Source organism: Sardina pilchardus, chromosome 1, assembly GCF_963854185.1.
Source record: "Sardina pilchardus chromosome 1, fSarPil1.1, whole genome shotgun sequence".
Taxonomy (NCBI): Eukaryota; Metazoa; Chordata; class Actinopteri; order Clupeiformes; family Clupeidae; genus Sardina; species Sardina pilchardus.
The window spans coordinates 12,700,198-12,715,253 of NC_084994.1; the positions used below are offsets into that span (position 1 = coordinate 12,700,198).

The 15,056-nt window shown below is 40.3% G+C and overlaps 1 protein-coding gene across 3 annotated transcripts in view; it reads right to left on the reverse strand.

Annotated features, from left to right (window-relative positions):
- Nucleotides 1–960, reverse strand: part of LOC134100430 (guanylate-binding protein 1-like) — a 22,285-nt gene extending 21,325 nt beyond the window's left edge. The window contains exon 1 of one of the 3 annotated variants that reach the window (XM_062553731.1): nt 654–957. The gene's annotated coding sequence lies outside the window, so the exon portion shown is untranslated. Of the gene's footprint in view, nt 1–653 lie in introns of all 3 variants that reach the window. The other 2 variants (XM_062554066.1, XM_062553655.1) reach the window with 2 other exon arrangements.
- Between the last annotated feature and the right edge of the window lie 14,096 nt (nt 961–15,056).

Genomic DNA, 15,056 nt, shown 5'->3' on the forward strand with positions numbered 1-15,056 from the left:
AAGGTGAGGAGTTTCTTAAAGTTGTACGTTGTTGGACATTATATCTAAAGAGTCATGTTCCACTTATCAATACAACTCTATGGAATTCTAAAACATTAAACCTGATTATCTCAGAACTACTCAAAATACACTTAGAGCCTTCTAAGGGTAGCCTACGATAAGGACACAGGCAATCAACAATCCAACGAGATAACAGCCTGTTACATTCTTATTAAACTGCAGAAGCATCCCCATTCTAAGTAAACCAACTGTAAAACAACAAAACAATTGTAACTGTTCACAGTGACGAAATTAAGGAGACTCGCAGAAAACCTTGTTAAAGAGAAACATCAGTTGTCCTAAAAGTAACCGTAGGCTATGATAAGAATATCCATGAATTCCCATTACTGTGGGCCGCAGTCTTATTAGGCTACACACGCTGGTGATACGCGTTCGTAGGGCTACGATACCCAAATGTCCTACAGATGAATCGTATCATCAAGTGCACGGTTAACCTCGAAGGTCTGAACACATTAGGCCTATGTAAAAACCCGTCCACTTAGCGAGCAATTATTTTTGGGCTATAACGATATCGTTATTGTTGTTGTTGTTATCATTGATAATTGTTTAACCTTACACAAGTTCAACATAGTTTGGTCCTGACTCCAACTTACCTTTAGATCTTGTCGACGGGAGATATTCAGACTTTACAGGCGTTCAGTTGTTGCAGAATGGCAGATCAGCGCGCAGCAGACGTTGAAAGGAAAATGAATGAAAATGAAACCGACTGCGCTGCTTATAAAACACGTCACGGTTTCTCTGAAGACGCATACATCAGGCTATTTATAGTCTAAACCACATGCTTAGGCTATCTCTCAAGCCAAATGTGACAAACAAATCAAAACAATCACGCGAAACCCCGATGGCTAGCAATGCAGTGGGGTTTGATACCGCTATACACTGCAGCATGCAAATGGCACTGACACAAACACACAAAACACTGGCTACTGAAAAGAAATCTGTTCAGGCCATGCCCCCACTCTGTTGTTCGTTTTCTAATAGGCTCCGGGGGAGTTCACTGTTATATGAATCGGCCGAATTCTCGGAAATCTCGAACAACATACTTTCACTTTCAATAGCCATCTGCGCATGCGAACAATTGGCTTGCTGCGATTCGTTTATTAGCCGATGCCATATGGGCAGGCAGTAGGCCTAGCCTACAGCCAGAGACGGTTTATAAAGTAACTATATAGACAATCTTTGGTAGGCCTACAGCGAACCCAGCTAACAATTTCTGGTTAGGAGAACGTTTTTAGAACGTTTTTTTCCTGGTTAGGAAAACGTTGCCTGAAAGTTGCGAAAGTTGCCACAAGGTTCCCCAGGAAAGTTTTCTTGACGAAAATACTACGTTTTTTTCTGGTTGTTTATTTTGGTTAGCAGAACGTTCTCCTACCCTTTAGGGAACTTTACTATATTTGGTTGCATTAACGTTCCCCTAACCTCCCAGCAACAAAGTGTAAAGGGGGAAAAAATATGTAGAATTATCGTGACATCCTTGCTTGCCTCGTTGCACACTCGCCGTCTGCGACGACAGCCTGTCTGTAACCTGGGAGAGCGAACGTCTCTGATGGCTTAGGCAGTGATTATAGTATATGAATCTTCACTTACCATTAGCTGCTTGCTGAACTGCGACGAATACGGCCTGTTAATATATTCATGTGTCAGCTAAGTATTTAAATGCGGTTAGGTCTAATACTTTCTTGTCTACGGTGTCTTTTCCTATAATAAACGATTAGTCAGATCAAAACATAAGCAGAGCAGGCGCTAGCCTAACACACTGTTTCAACATTCAAAACTGGCTGTTTTTATTGCATCGTATGCCATTAAAAGTCCTCGGTTCAGAATTATGATGGATTTTGGTTTATTTTGTTTTAAATTGGGACTGGGAATTGTGGGATAGGCTGAGTGAACAGCACAGCAACATAGGCTATAACTTGGACTAAGTGTTAATATAAAACAATTCTCCCCCGGGAACATTGTGCTGTTTAAGATGCAGTCTCAACGTTTGAGAAATAATTCATTTGAGTCCTCGTCATCATATTTTCATAACAAATAAAGCTTTAAAAACATGAATGCATTTCAGGTGCCACTCTAATCGATTATGGATTAATCCAAAACTATTCGTCAGATTAGTTAGCATGAAATCGTTGTGTGCCTGCCTGGGACTATGGCTAGCTAGCTCTTCCACCCGGTTTACCCTGTACAGTGTTTTTTAAAAGCCTGTTGGACGTAATGGAACAAGTGCATGGAGAACGATGTGAAGAATGTGATCGATACCATACAGCCAGCCTACGTGAGTAACTTTATCTCTGTGTTATCCAAATGTCTTAAAGTTAGCGAGGTTGAGTCTGCTAAAACACCAACACCCCAGAACTCACGGAGATGAAAGTTTCTCAACCTAGCTTCTCGCGCTGGTCCCTTTAGCTGACGGGCTGGCTTTGGTCGGCCGAATATCAATCCAACAGAGGGGGGAAGAATAGAATAGGGCTATATGTCGATTTTGCAACAAATTATTCCGACTTTGCAGTGTGGCTGCTGGCCGTGTTCAATTGGAAACTCATAGAAACTCTGGGGCGATTTTCATCAATCAACCCCACGCACATAACCAGAGAATACCGATATGGTTATACAAATAAGATACCTAAAAACAACTAAGTAGCAACGTTGTGTGAAAAGAGAAATGCAACCAGAATATAACGTTTTTTTCCTTAGTTGTAATAACGTTCGGGAAACTTTGATAACCTGGAACTAACGTTCTCTCCAGGGTATTAGAAGGTTACTGATAAACTAACCACAGGAGAACCAGCGGCTAACGTTATTTGCTTGCTGGGATTCAACCAGAATATAACGTTTTTTTCTTTAGTTGTAAAAACGTTAGGGGAACGTTATTTGTTTTGACAACCTGGAGATAACGTTCTCTAAACGTTATTAGTAGGTTGCTGAAAAACGAACCATAGGGGAACCAAAAGCTAACGTTAGTGAAAGTTAGCAGAACGTTAATTGTTTGCTGGGAAGCCGATTGCGACATGGACAGCCAGTCCTTGGGAAGGAGAGGAGTGCACTGTGGATTTGCAACTGTTAGAAGTTGCGGAGAGGATAGGTCACATTCCCTGATAAGTCAGGCCTAGGCCTACATGATGAGCACAGATGCACTGAATGACCCGGTCCAGCTAATAATGATGATGCTGATAATAATAATAATAATAATCATAATAATCATAATAATAATCATAATAATACAATAAAAACAGCAGGGAATAACTATCCATTAAGCTGAACCACTGAATGGTGTAGGCCTATGGCCCACGAAGTCAGGATAAATATAGCCTAAGTCTACGCTGACAGGAGAAAAAAAATGAAAACATATGTAGCCCTAACTATCATGCTAAGGATAAGGATGCGGTGAATTCAACTTAATTCTCTTGCTGAACACGGTCATTTCTGACAGCCGCCACTAGATGTCCTCTGAGACTGTGGATTCTCAGAGCGGTGTAGGCCTGCGACTCTGCCTTCAGCGCGCCTGTCCAAAACCTTTGTGATCCGTTTGGCGGAGATGACCTGTTTGATTACCTTGTTTGGTCGTAACCAGTGCATGTTTATCCTCAAAATAGCCAGGGTATCTATAGTTTACTTGAAAAGAAACGTGACAAGAAAAGTAGGCTAAGTGAGAAGAAAAGTGACAAGTGCAAACACTGCAGAATTGCACTGCGTTTGATTTTCAAGTTCTTGATTGAACTCAGCAACAACACCGGGTAAATTGCTAAACGGGAAGACTGTTCTTGGAAGTAGACGTCTTGCAATTAAAAACACTGTTTTGTGCTTTGGACCAGGGGCGTAGCCAGAGGGGTGGCTCCGGGTGGCACAGGCCACCCTTGAGATTCAATTGGCCACCCCAGGTGCCACCCCAAAATCCTAGTCTATTCGCCGTTAACAGTCAAAGGCGACTCCATTCTTGATGCACTTGCAGCGCGCTAGTTTGAAATATCAGGGTTCAGAAATTTAAGCAATCTGGGAAACATGCTGCAGTTATAGGCTTGTGGGGCAGCCGTGGTGTAGCCTACTGGTTAGCGCATCGGGCTTATAACCGGAAGGTTGCCGATTCGATCCCCGACCAGTCCACCACGGCTGAAGTGCCCTTGAGCAAGGCACCTAACCCCTCACTGCTCCCCGAGCGCCGCTGGTTGGGCAGGCAGCTCACTGCTCTGGGTTGTGTGATTCACCTCACTGTGTGTTCACTAATTCGGTTAAATTGGGTTAAATGCAGAGAACTGAATTTCCCTCACGGGATCAAAAAAGTATATATTCTATTATTTTTTCTATTGCTACATGTCTTATTGTTTTTAGCATGTGAGCTTACAATAGGCCTGCTTGCACTAACACACAAACATATACAGTATTTACCTTCGAATCTGCCAGTGCCCTTTTGGCATTTACAGTATCTTATCACACACACACAAAACCCAGTATTGCTACTGTGGAATCACGTCATGTAGGCTCATTTTTATATCTACCAATTCTACCTACTCAGCCAACACTGAGTATATGTTGTATCATGAATAGTCTATTGCACTAATGTAATATTGACATTGTAGACAGCTTAGGCCAGTGTTTCTTAACTGGTGGGTTGGAACCCAAAAGTGGGTTGTGGTACTGATCTGAGTGATGGGTCACGGAAATTGTGGCTAAAAAGAAATTAAAAATCGCCAATTTAAAATGCCAGGGTTAGGGTTAGGGTTAGGGTTGTCAGTCATTGCCATGGCATGGACATAGACAATGTTTATGTGACAGGTCATGTTAGATATAATTTTAGGGAGCTAATTTTATAAAAGTATGCATCATTTTAAGGTATCATGTTAAACAAGTTGGCTGCAACCCTTAATACTTGAAGTAGAAAATGGATTCACTTAAATTGAGGACAAAATAAGACAGAAACCCCTGTGTGTGGGGTGCACATGAGAGCATAAAACCATCCAAACTAAAATGACACATGTAAACCACTGGCAAAAAAAAAAACATTTCTCACTTCCACTTTGTAGCGTGAGAAATGTAAAGTATGGCGTGTGGTGTGAGAATGGGTCAAATAGTGTGACTGTCAAGCTCAAAGCGTGAGAGTATGGTCTTTGTCCTTCAATTTATGAGTGTGGTGTTTGGTGCATGGCTTTACTCATGCATGTGTGCTAATTTAACAACTTGAGCCTGTTTCTGTTTGTCTAGATACCACCCTTGAATTAACCAATGCCCCACTAGGGCCACCCTTGTTACAAATCTCTAGAATCACCACTGCTTTGGACTGGCTATAGATCCTGTTCTTGGAGTTGAATTAGATGAATTTGGTCATAAGTAAATAAAAGTGGGCTACAAGGCCAAATCACTGGCTGGGAGAAGCTTTGAAACATAGGCCTATGGCGGCATAACCCTATTAGGTTTATTTAATTTAGCCTGTGTGCTCATCACTGAGAAGCTGACGCCCACAATTCCAAAAAGAATAGCTTGCGGAATGATAGGCCTACACAACTCTGGCACCCTATGGAATGGATAGTGCCCTCAACTCTGGCACGTTATAACGGCAATGCTGTGGCTGTGGTTATCTAAATCTAGCCTATACTTTCTGCCAATAGTATTCACAATTCACTGTCGAAACGGAGCATTTTATGGTTATTGATTGGCTGCTGTAGATGCTGTTGATTTTAACCTGCAAAAAGCCGACTTGAAAAAAGTGCGGGACCTGGGTAGGCTAGAGGTGCCTCTCATGTAAAGTTTATACGTCCTCGATCCTCACTGATCTACATAAAGAATGATGGGGCGGCAACCATGGCGGCAACAATGATAGTCTATCCCTTCATCTATCTTTCTTTATGTAGATCAGTGAGGATCGAGTTCTGTTCTTGGCTCACTACAAGAGGTCCATCATCACCTCCAGGGAGATCCAGACCGCAGTGCGTCTGCTTTTGCCCGGTGAGCTGGTATGGCCAAGCATGCAGTGTCCGAGGGGACCAAGGCCGCCACCAAGTACACCAGCAAAACTACACGCATTTGGCGGGTGGCTAATTTCCATCCCTGGTGTGTGCGTGCCTGCGTGCGTGCGTGCGTGCGTGCGTGCGTGCGTGCGTGCGACAGTAGCATGGAGCAACACTTCACTTAATACTACCATCTGCAGGCCGATGGGTGTAGTCACTAAATTTACAATATACATTTATTTTATAGCCCCCCATGGATGAAATTCCACAAAACTTGGCAAACTCCAAGAGGATGTTAAGTTAACTAGATGTACCGCAAAGCGATACACAATATGACCGCCGCTCAGTCCTGCACATTCTCTCCGCAAATATCAATCACGCTTTTATTTCCATCGCCTACTCCATCCCTTACTGCAACTTTGTGTGTGCATGTGTGCGCTTGCTTTTGTGTGAGGGCTTCTCTGTCTATGATTGTGTGTGTGTATGTGTGTGTGTGTGTGTGTGTCAGCTTGTGTGTGTGCTTTATGTGTCTCTATGTGTATACTGTCAATCACTGTGTTCTCTATGTGTCTCTATGTGTATACTGTCAATCACTGTGTTCTCTGCCGTCTCTGTCACTCCAATATCAGATCACACACACACACACACACACACGCAGGCACACACTCACACATACATGCGCGCGTGTGCACACACGCACACACACACACACACACACACACACACACACACACACACACACACACACACACACACACACACACACACACACAAACAGACATGACAGGAGACACAGGGGAAACAGGCAGAGCAGTCCAACAAGGGGGCTAGCCTACAGCCTCGGCGTTACACAAACGAGTCCGACACACAGCTGGGTTTGAGTCTCCTTCCCAACTCCTCTTCCCAGGGTAATTTATAAAGTGGCAAATTTGCGACTTTTTTCTCAGAATGTTGCCCCCCCCACCTCTGAGGAAAAAAATATATACGTGGCCCTAATACGCCGTCGTATTATACCCCCCACCAGCGACATATGTAATATAAGTCAATGAGGACAATGATTTACTGTTTTTGAGGTATGATTATCAAATCTGGTAAGTCAGTTAGATCTGATATGTGCAGGTAATGACTGAAAGTAAAATAAAGATAAAGAACAGCATAGAAAACCTGTACAATAGCTATGTAGGCTATAATAGTGTGATATAATGGCTTCTCTATGTAAAAATCGGCACATTTAGGCTACAATATAACAGAGAATTGCAGAGTCAATGTTGAGTATTGTATTGTGATACAAATATAAATGTAAAGAACAGATCTTGGACAATGTCCCCATATCATCTCTGACTGGAATTTATTGGAAATTAGATGATGCACAATGAAATGTGTCAAAAAAAGAGAAAATCCCCAAAATCTGACTGTAGTTTCCCATCGGTCACATTTGTGACCGAACATAAAACATTCCTTTTCACCCACTTTTTTATTAAAATTTGAAAAAATAGTAATTGATTACTTCAAAGGGTTACTCAAGACACATGATTTTGATATTTTCATGTCTGGGAAAAATTTGGGATGAAACGGGTTAAGAGCACTCTCTTTCTATGTATGTGTGCGTATGTACGCCACAAAAAAAAAGAATATTGTCAAAAAGTTTATTAAATTCAAAAATTCAAGGTGAAAAGTGAAAACTTGTATATTAACTTGTCGACAAGCTAATTGACAAGCTAATATACAAGTTACAACCAAAGAACAGAAAATGTTCCGCTCCATGCAGCAACTCAGGCGTCTACAGGAAACCACAATTGTTCCTTCCACTTCTATACTGTAACTGAATGCCTGACAAATGGCACATACGATTCTGTTTTTCTGCACGTAGCTGTTGTCATTTAATGCATGCATGTAGTACTTTCACATACGTTGCCTGACAGAGGGCACGTACATCATTCTCAGAAACTGTGACATTTCTTGTTTGCTTGTTGTGTCAGTGACACTGTGCATCTTTTCTCTTGCAAGTGAGAACTTAATGAATACACAAATGGCCCCTACATGGTATGCTATGCATATTACAGGTATTTTTACAATTGTTTAAATAGCATCAAAAGTATCCCACAGTTAGTGAAACCTTGTGCTCAAGGAGGACAACATCAGCCCAGATTTGCACAACTAAGCATATCATTATAATAGGCCTCACACTTTATGCAAAACAAGGCTATACACATCAGTTTAAAAAACACTAAACACATTTCTGGGGACAGGTGTACCATGGGTTTCACACTGTCTCATATCAGCTTGCAAACATCCAGAGTTCCTATTGAATTATATTTGTTTGTGAGTGTGTTAGGTATATATTTGCAGGTCTAGGAGATTTATTTCAAAGCAGAGACAATCAAACATAGCATATGTCTGAGATCTATTAGGAAAACATAATGAACAATGAAATACATGCAGGCTATTGCAAAGATACAAAAAAAAAAAAAACAATCTGGTCGCATTTGAACATGTAGTGCATTCAAGCGTTAAATTATCATAGAGCATTTCAATTCCTTAGCTATTTACCCTCAGTCTCCACAGATGACAGTAAAACTTTGAATCTTCAAAACCCTGTGATTATGTCCTTACATGGCTAAACTGGTGAGTGTCCATGTCCATGTGACATCTACGTCAGCCCACCCCCACATGTCTTTAAAAGCCTCCTGCCTGATGATTTCTCACTCCTGTTCAACATGGAACTGAAGATGAGGGTCATGTTGGCTGTGTTTCTAGTTATGATGCTTTTTTCCACAGGTAAAGCCTTCAATTTGGGCAGTTATCTTCGATAACTTCACATGCAGAAATATCATTAATTCCCCATATCTGTTCATATTTTGCATATTTTTTGATAACTTGAAACTATTGACATGCAGTGAGGTCAAAGGTGATACTTAATGGCCTATCCTTTTGGACAAAGATGTCTGTCACATTGTTGTAAAAGTCCTGTATTTCTTTTTTTATCTCAAAAGTCTCTCCTTCTCAATTATTTTCTGATGTGCCGTTTATCCGGTAAAACTTTCAGGACTATCTCTGACTTGCTATGAGCCTCTTCCACCAATGACGAAACAGTGTGAGAAGAACCAGTATTGTGGTGCCCGAACAACGCTCACAACCTCACCAGGTAAGATTTAACAAGCAGCTTCAGCGTGCTGAAGTGTGCTATGTTTTTCATTCAACATCTGCACTATACTTTCCCTCATTATGTTTGGGTAGACATACACCCATTGCCAACCATAATCCTGTACACACCTATTTCACTTTATTCGTGAAATCATTCAATATTACAACAATAGGCCTACAATAGCTTGTGTAATACTGAAACATGCTTTGCACAAATGATGAAATTCTATGTTTTGGGCAAAAATAACTGACTTTAAAACATAAACTTGTGAAATACTAAATGGAAATGTAAGGGGTTTGGGTCATCCCCTGGTACAAACAAGACAAGAAAATGTCATATATTGAAAAGTTGTGTAGAAATCTAAGCAACTGATTTTGGTCTTACACACTTTTTTTGGTTGATGGAGTTGTGTATCATAGTCAAAGCTATGACAGAAAAAGATACAACAGTGCTGCATGGTTGAACGATGGTACATTTTGTTTAATTAATGACTTGGTTATTTTTAAACAAACATGTTCATCAAATCCCTGCTTTTTGTTCATGTGGCAAACTGTGTTGTGTTTTAGTTGAGGTACTTAGTAAATCAGACAGGCCTGTATGTAAATATCCACCAATCAATGTACAATTGAAAAGAGGGTGAGAATAGTGCAATATCATAGACTGAGGTTTAAGATTAGATAAAAAAATATATAGTGCAAGGTAATTCAGTGCAATGATAATTAATAAAAGAATCTGCTGTAAGATTGAAGTGCACATGAGGTATATAAAGAACAGGTTGATTTACCATGTTCGGTGTAAGGGTGGGTGCTATTTCTGAGTATTCAACAGAGTGACTGGGGGAAGCTGTCTTTGTGTCATCTGCATGGCTTTGACAAACAGTGCCCTGTATCGTCTACCAGAGGAAATGAGGTTGAACAGTTTGTGACCATGAGGGGTCTGTAGAGATGCATGCATATATGAACATGAACAACAATTTCTAAACTGTATTATTTGTGGTTTTCTAGGAACTCCAGTATCTTCCAGCTATGCATGCATGACCAAAAAGCAATGCAGTTATACAAAGTCCATGTCTAATGGTTTGGAAAGAACATCTGTAAGCTCAAAGTGTTGTGAGACAGATCTCTGTAATAATGCGATCGCTATAGGTAGGCTATTATATATTCTGTCTGTAATATGTTTATTTTATGGTCATTTATGGTCATTTATGTTTATGGTCATTTGCATTAAAAAGTATATTACATAACATTTGTTTTTGAAGTAACCCCGCTGAGGATTGTTCCCAATTTGAGAGAGTGCTACTACTGTGAGTCTTCTTCTGACACGAACTGCACTACATCCAAGGTGTCATGCTTTGGTGACGAAATTTACTGCTACACTCAAAAAGGTATGTATCTTTCTTAAAGACAAAATTCTCCACATCCGACTCTCCACTCAAACTGACAGCAAAGGTGCAAGAACCCTACTGTTTTTGTTCTGATTATTATGTTCTATTAATAATATCATTAGGCCTAATATGATCTGTATTAGTAATATGGGTTCAAGCAGAACAGCTCCAGGAACCCTATTCTGTTTGTACTGATTATTATTATTACCTCCGCCAATGAGGTTATGTTTTCATCAGGGTCTGTCTGTCTGTCTGTCTGTCTGTCTGTCTATTTGTTAGCAAGATAACTCAAAAAGTTATGGATGGATTTCAATGAAATTCAGGTAAGGTCAGAAATGACCCAAGGAAGAAAGGAAGGATACATTTTGGGAGTGATCAGTAACACCGACGGGATTCCGGAGGCGTTTATGTTTTTCACTTAGCCGTGTAATGGCATGGTATGGCCACACGGTGGTGATCTGAATAGTTTAGGTTCAAATGTATGACAACCTAAGAAGAACAAGACAGGCGGATGTCTGCACTCTCTGAGTGCTTTTCTAGTTAATATTATTATGATAAGAATAAGAATAAAAACTAGAAATGCAATTCCAAGGAATTACCAGTGCATGAAAATTTGTATATGTGATAAGTATGTGGAACTATGAACAGCCATATACTTAAAACCCTCTGCCCGATTTGACATATTTGGAATCCTTGGATGAAGCCAAACACAACACACTCCATGATGTCAATATCTGCCATGTTGAACGGTCCACCATATTGGATTTCATCAAGAACACTTTCCACCGATCAAATTTTGTGCGATTTTCATGAAATTTGGCACAGACATAGTCTATGCTTTATCATTGCATTGCTTTCTGGAACAATTGACAGAAGCATTTTCCCGTAACAGCCAATAACAAGTGAATTCATACCTTGGCAAAGCTTTCATGTATAAAAGCCAATCTCAATATTTGGACTCAGGACCAGGACCAAATTAGGAGGACATTTCACCTATCCACCTTATTCCTTAACCCGGAAATATCTATCGTTCCGATACTGTTTTCAACTTCCGTTCATTCTGTTTAAATGTGCGTTCTCGGTAGCTAACTAGAATTATGCTTCAACTTAGATTTCTTTCGAAATGTTGACAATTCTGCCCTCAGCATGGATATACTACATCATATAGCCTATTTAAAGGGACGCTTCACCGATTAGCATTAAGCTTTGTATCTTTAGAAAACCAGTCATGTTTTTGAATGGTCGTGCATCATTCCCTCAGTTTGCCTTGAAATGGGAGAAATATGGATTTCAATGTTGGACTTCCTGCTTTCAATGATGTAAAAATCATCATTTTACATCATTGAAAGCAGGAAGTCCTATTCATGGGTTTCATTGAAATCCGTATTTCTCCCATCTCAAGGCAAACTGAGGGAATGATGCACGACCATTCAAAAACATGAAAAGCATAGCTCCCGCATAGCACCGGCAGAAACAAATCTCTGGCGCCGCCCCTGAGTATCAAAACCAACTTGGTACAGTACATGGACATCATCCTAAGAATTGACAATAAATGTCATGTTTTTTGACCACTAAGGGGTGCTATAATCACAGGGAGTAGGCTCATGTCTCAGCAATGCTTAAATGCATATAAACTATATTGACAAAATAATTGGGTCACCTGCTTTGACCCACATATGAACTTCGGTTACATCCCATTCTTAATCCATAGGGTTTAATATGACATCCTTCCGAGTGTCTGCATCCAATGAACCTAGCCTCACCCTTTTTTGTCAAGATAGTTTTCCTGCCATTTTGAAAAGACTCAAAAATGAAAATAAACTATCTCCTCCAAGACTGTTGATACCATATCACTAGATTCGGTACATCTTCTACAGACCAAGCCTAACAGATCGGGTACGATCATATTCAAACTGGGTACACATAATCAGTGTGTGTGACATTGTTTGGACTGAATCCAGTGTCACCCTGTCTAGCTATAACTAACTATAACCACCACATTTCAATATGTCATGAATCGTTTCACATTAAAAAAGTGAAATTTGGCACACTTCCACTTTATCTCCTTTCCTTGACAATGACCTTCAATCTGTTTACGGGCTCGACTTGCAATTTCGCTTGGACATGGATTATCACCACTTGTGGTTATATTTAGGGGTCAAAGTAGTAAAACTCTGAAAAACCTATTGTTTTTGCTCTGATTATTCCTCCTTTTTAGGGGTCCAAGCAGTAAAGCTACAGGACTATTGATTTTGTTATAATTGTTTGTTATCTATAACTTTAGATTTCCGTTAGCCTGGCTAACGCCTACCACTTCTCAAATGAGACGTGGTCTGGCAACCAGACGTTCATTTTCTCGTATTTGAAAAAATGCCCAGATCCGTTCATTGGGCGCCACGGATGTCTATCAAATACGCATAGCTCACCCAACTCGTTCGTATGCAACGCTAAGGGCTGCCGTAAATCCTTTGTCGTCGACTGTAGACGCAAGAAGGCAACGGAAACTTCTCGGATGTTCTGTGATTGGTTCGCCAACATCAGGCGAACATTTGGGCGTTAGTTTCCAGACTGGCTTAGCAGCGGGATTGAAATCACCGCGCAAGGCAGTATGGGAAAACCCAGGCTAGATTTCCGTAGCAATCAATGTGACATTCTTTGGACACACACTGAATCCACACACTGAATCCCGTGACATTATGTCCTTAAGGGGTGCTATAGCCACCACATGCCAAATATGACATGACATATTTTGCATAAAAAAAGTGAAATTTGACACACTTACCTGGCGTCATTTGATCATATTTCTTAATCTGTGAATTGATTCACTATAATATGCGCCAACAGTCAATCAAATTCAAGTTGTCAAGAATGATATTGTAAATGGCCGATCCTCCTGAAACTTCAGAGGTTGCTTCATAATGATATGGAGAAGCAAATCTCATAACCTGATTAACATTATAGAAATTGGTACTTCTACATGGTCCCATTTCTTAGACAATTACCTTCAATCTACTTCCAATTTTGTTTGGAAATTGACAATCACTACTTGCGATGAATAATAATAATAATAATAATAATAATAATAATAATAATAATAATAACTATTATTTTAATTATTATTATTATTATTATTATTATTTTCACACTTTTTTGTGCTATTTAGGCCCTGATGGAGAAAACATTCAGAAAGGCTGTGCATCAAAAACTGCATGTGATGAAATGGAGAATGCTGAGAATGAAGCAGAGTGCTGTTTGCTTTTCAACCTGTGCAACAATGTCAACAACATCCATCAGAATCTGCTTCCTGTTGTTTTGATATCTGCGACAGTTATCTCTTACATATTCTGAGTTACAAACTGTGACAACATCCTTGGGATCACTTTCATTTTGATTTTGATTTTGAATGATTTTGAGAACAATCTGCCAACTAAAATCCATCAAATTTCAGTCATCAGCACAACGAGAGACTCTATTCTTTATTTTTAAATGATTTTACCTTGATCTCTTTTTAATTACTCTTTGTCAATCTATGCTTTTATCTGCTATTACTGTTTGGTTTTGTTTATGTAGCCTAAAGCACATTGAATGACCTCTGTGTATGAAATGCGCTATATAAATAAACTTGACTTGACTTGACTTGATTATTGTTGGATGCTTTTATCATTAAAGTTATAGTTCCTGGTGTGCACAAGCCAAATGTGATTTCAGAAGTTGTATTTTCTAATCATTATTCATTTAGTTTAGGCAACAATTGTGAATATAGCTTATGATTTATTTGTTTGTTTTTTATTAGATCATGTTGACATTATCCTTCATTCTATTTTTGGTATTCTGGGTGAGCGCATTATCTGCAGAAGGAATTGCTTACATTTCGAGACACTGCTACATTTTGCGCCTTCAAAAATGGTTGCTTTACATGTGCTTTTCACATTAGACCAGATGATTTTTGGTCAGAGGCATTATCTGTTTTATCTATCTGTTCTATCTTCATTTGACAACTTCTGAGCTTCAGCGATCGGCAGTAAAATTATTACTCCGTATACTGATCGTTTTGCCTTTCTTTATGTTTTCTTTTTTATTTTTGGTTATTTTGCCATGGCCTCTGTCTAGCGCTCCCCCTCCCTCCCAATGTGGAATTGCTGTAAGATCTTGTTCAGTGTGTTGTTCTTGAGGTATAATAACCTCCTCTTCCTTGCCCTCCGTCTTCAGAGTGTTGGAGCAGCTGCTCAAAGGGGAGGTTCCTGAATCCGTCTCCGCGAACCTGCACCTCACAATGTTGATTGAATCATGTGTGTGTGTGTGTGTGTGTGTGTGTGTGCGTGTGTGTGTGTGTCTGTCCGTCTAGACGGTCCGTCCGTCTGGCTGTCCGTCTAGACGTCGTGTCCGTCTGGCTGTCCGTCCGTCTAGACGTCGTGTCCGTCTGGCTGTCCGTCCGTCTAGGCTGTCCGTCCGTCTGGCTCTCGGTCTGTCTAGACATCGTGTCCGTCTGGCTGTCCGTCCGTCTAGATGGTCCGTCCGTCTGGCTGTCCGT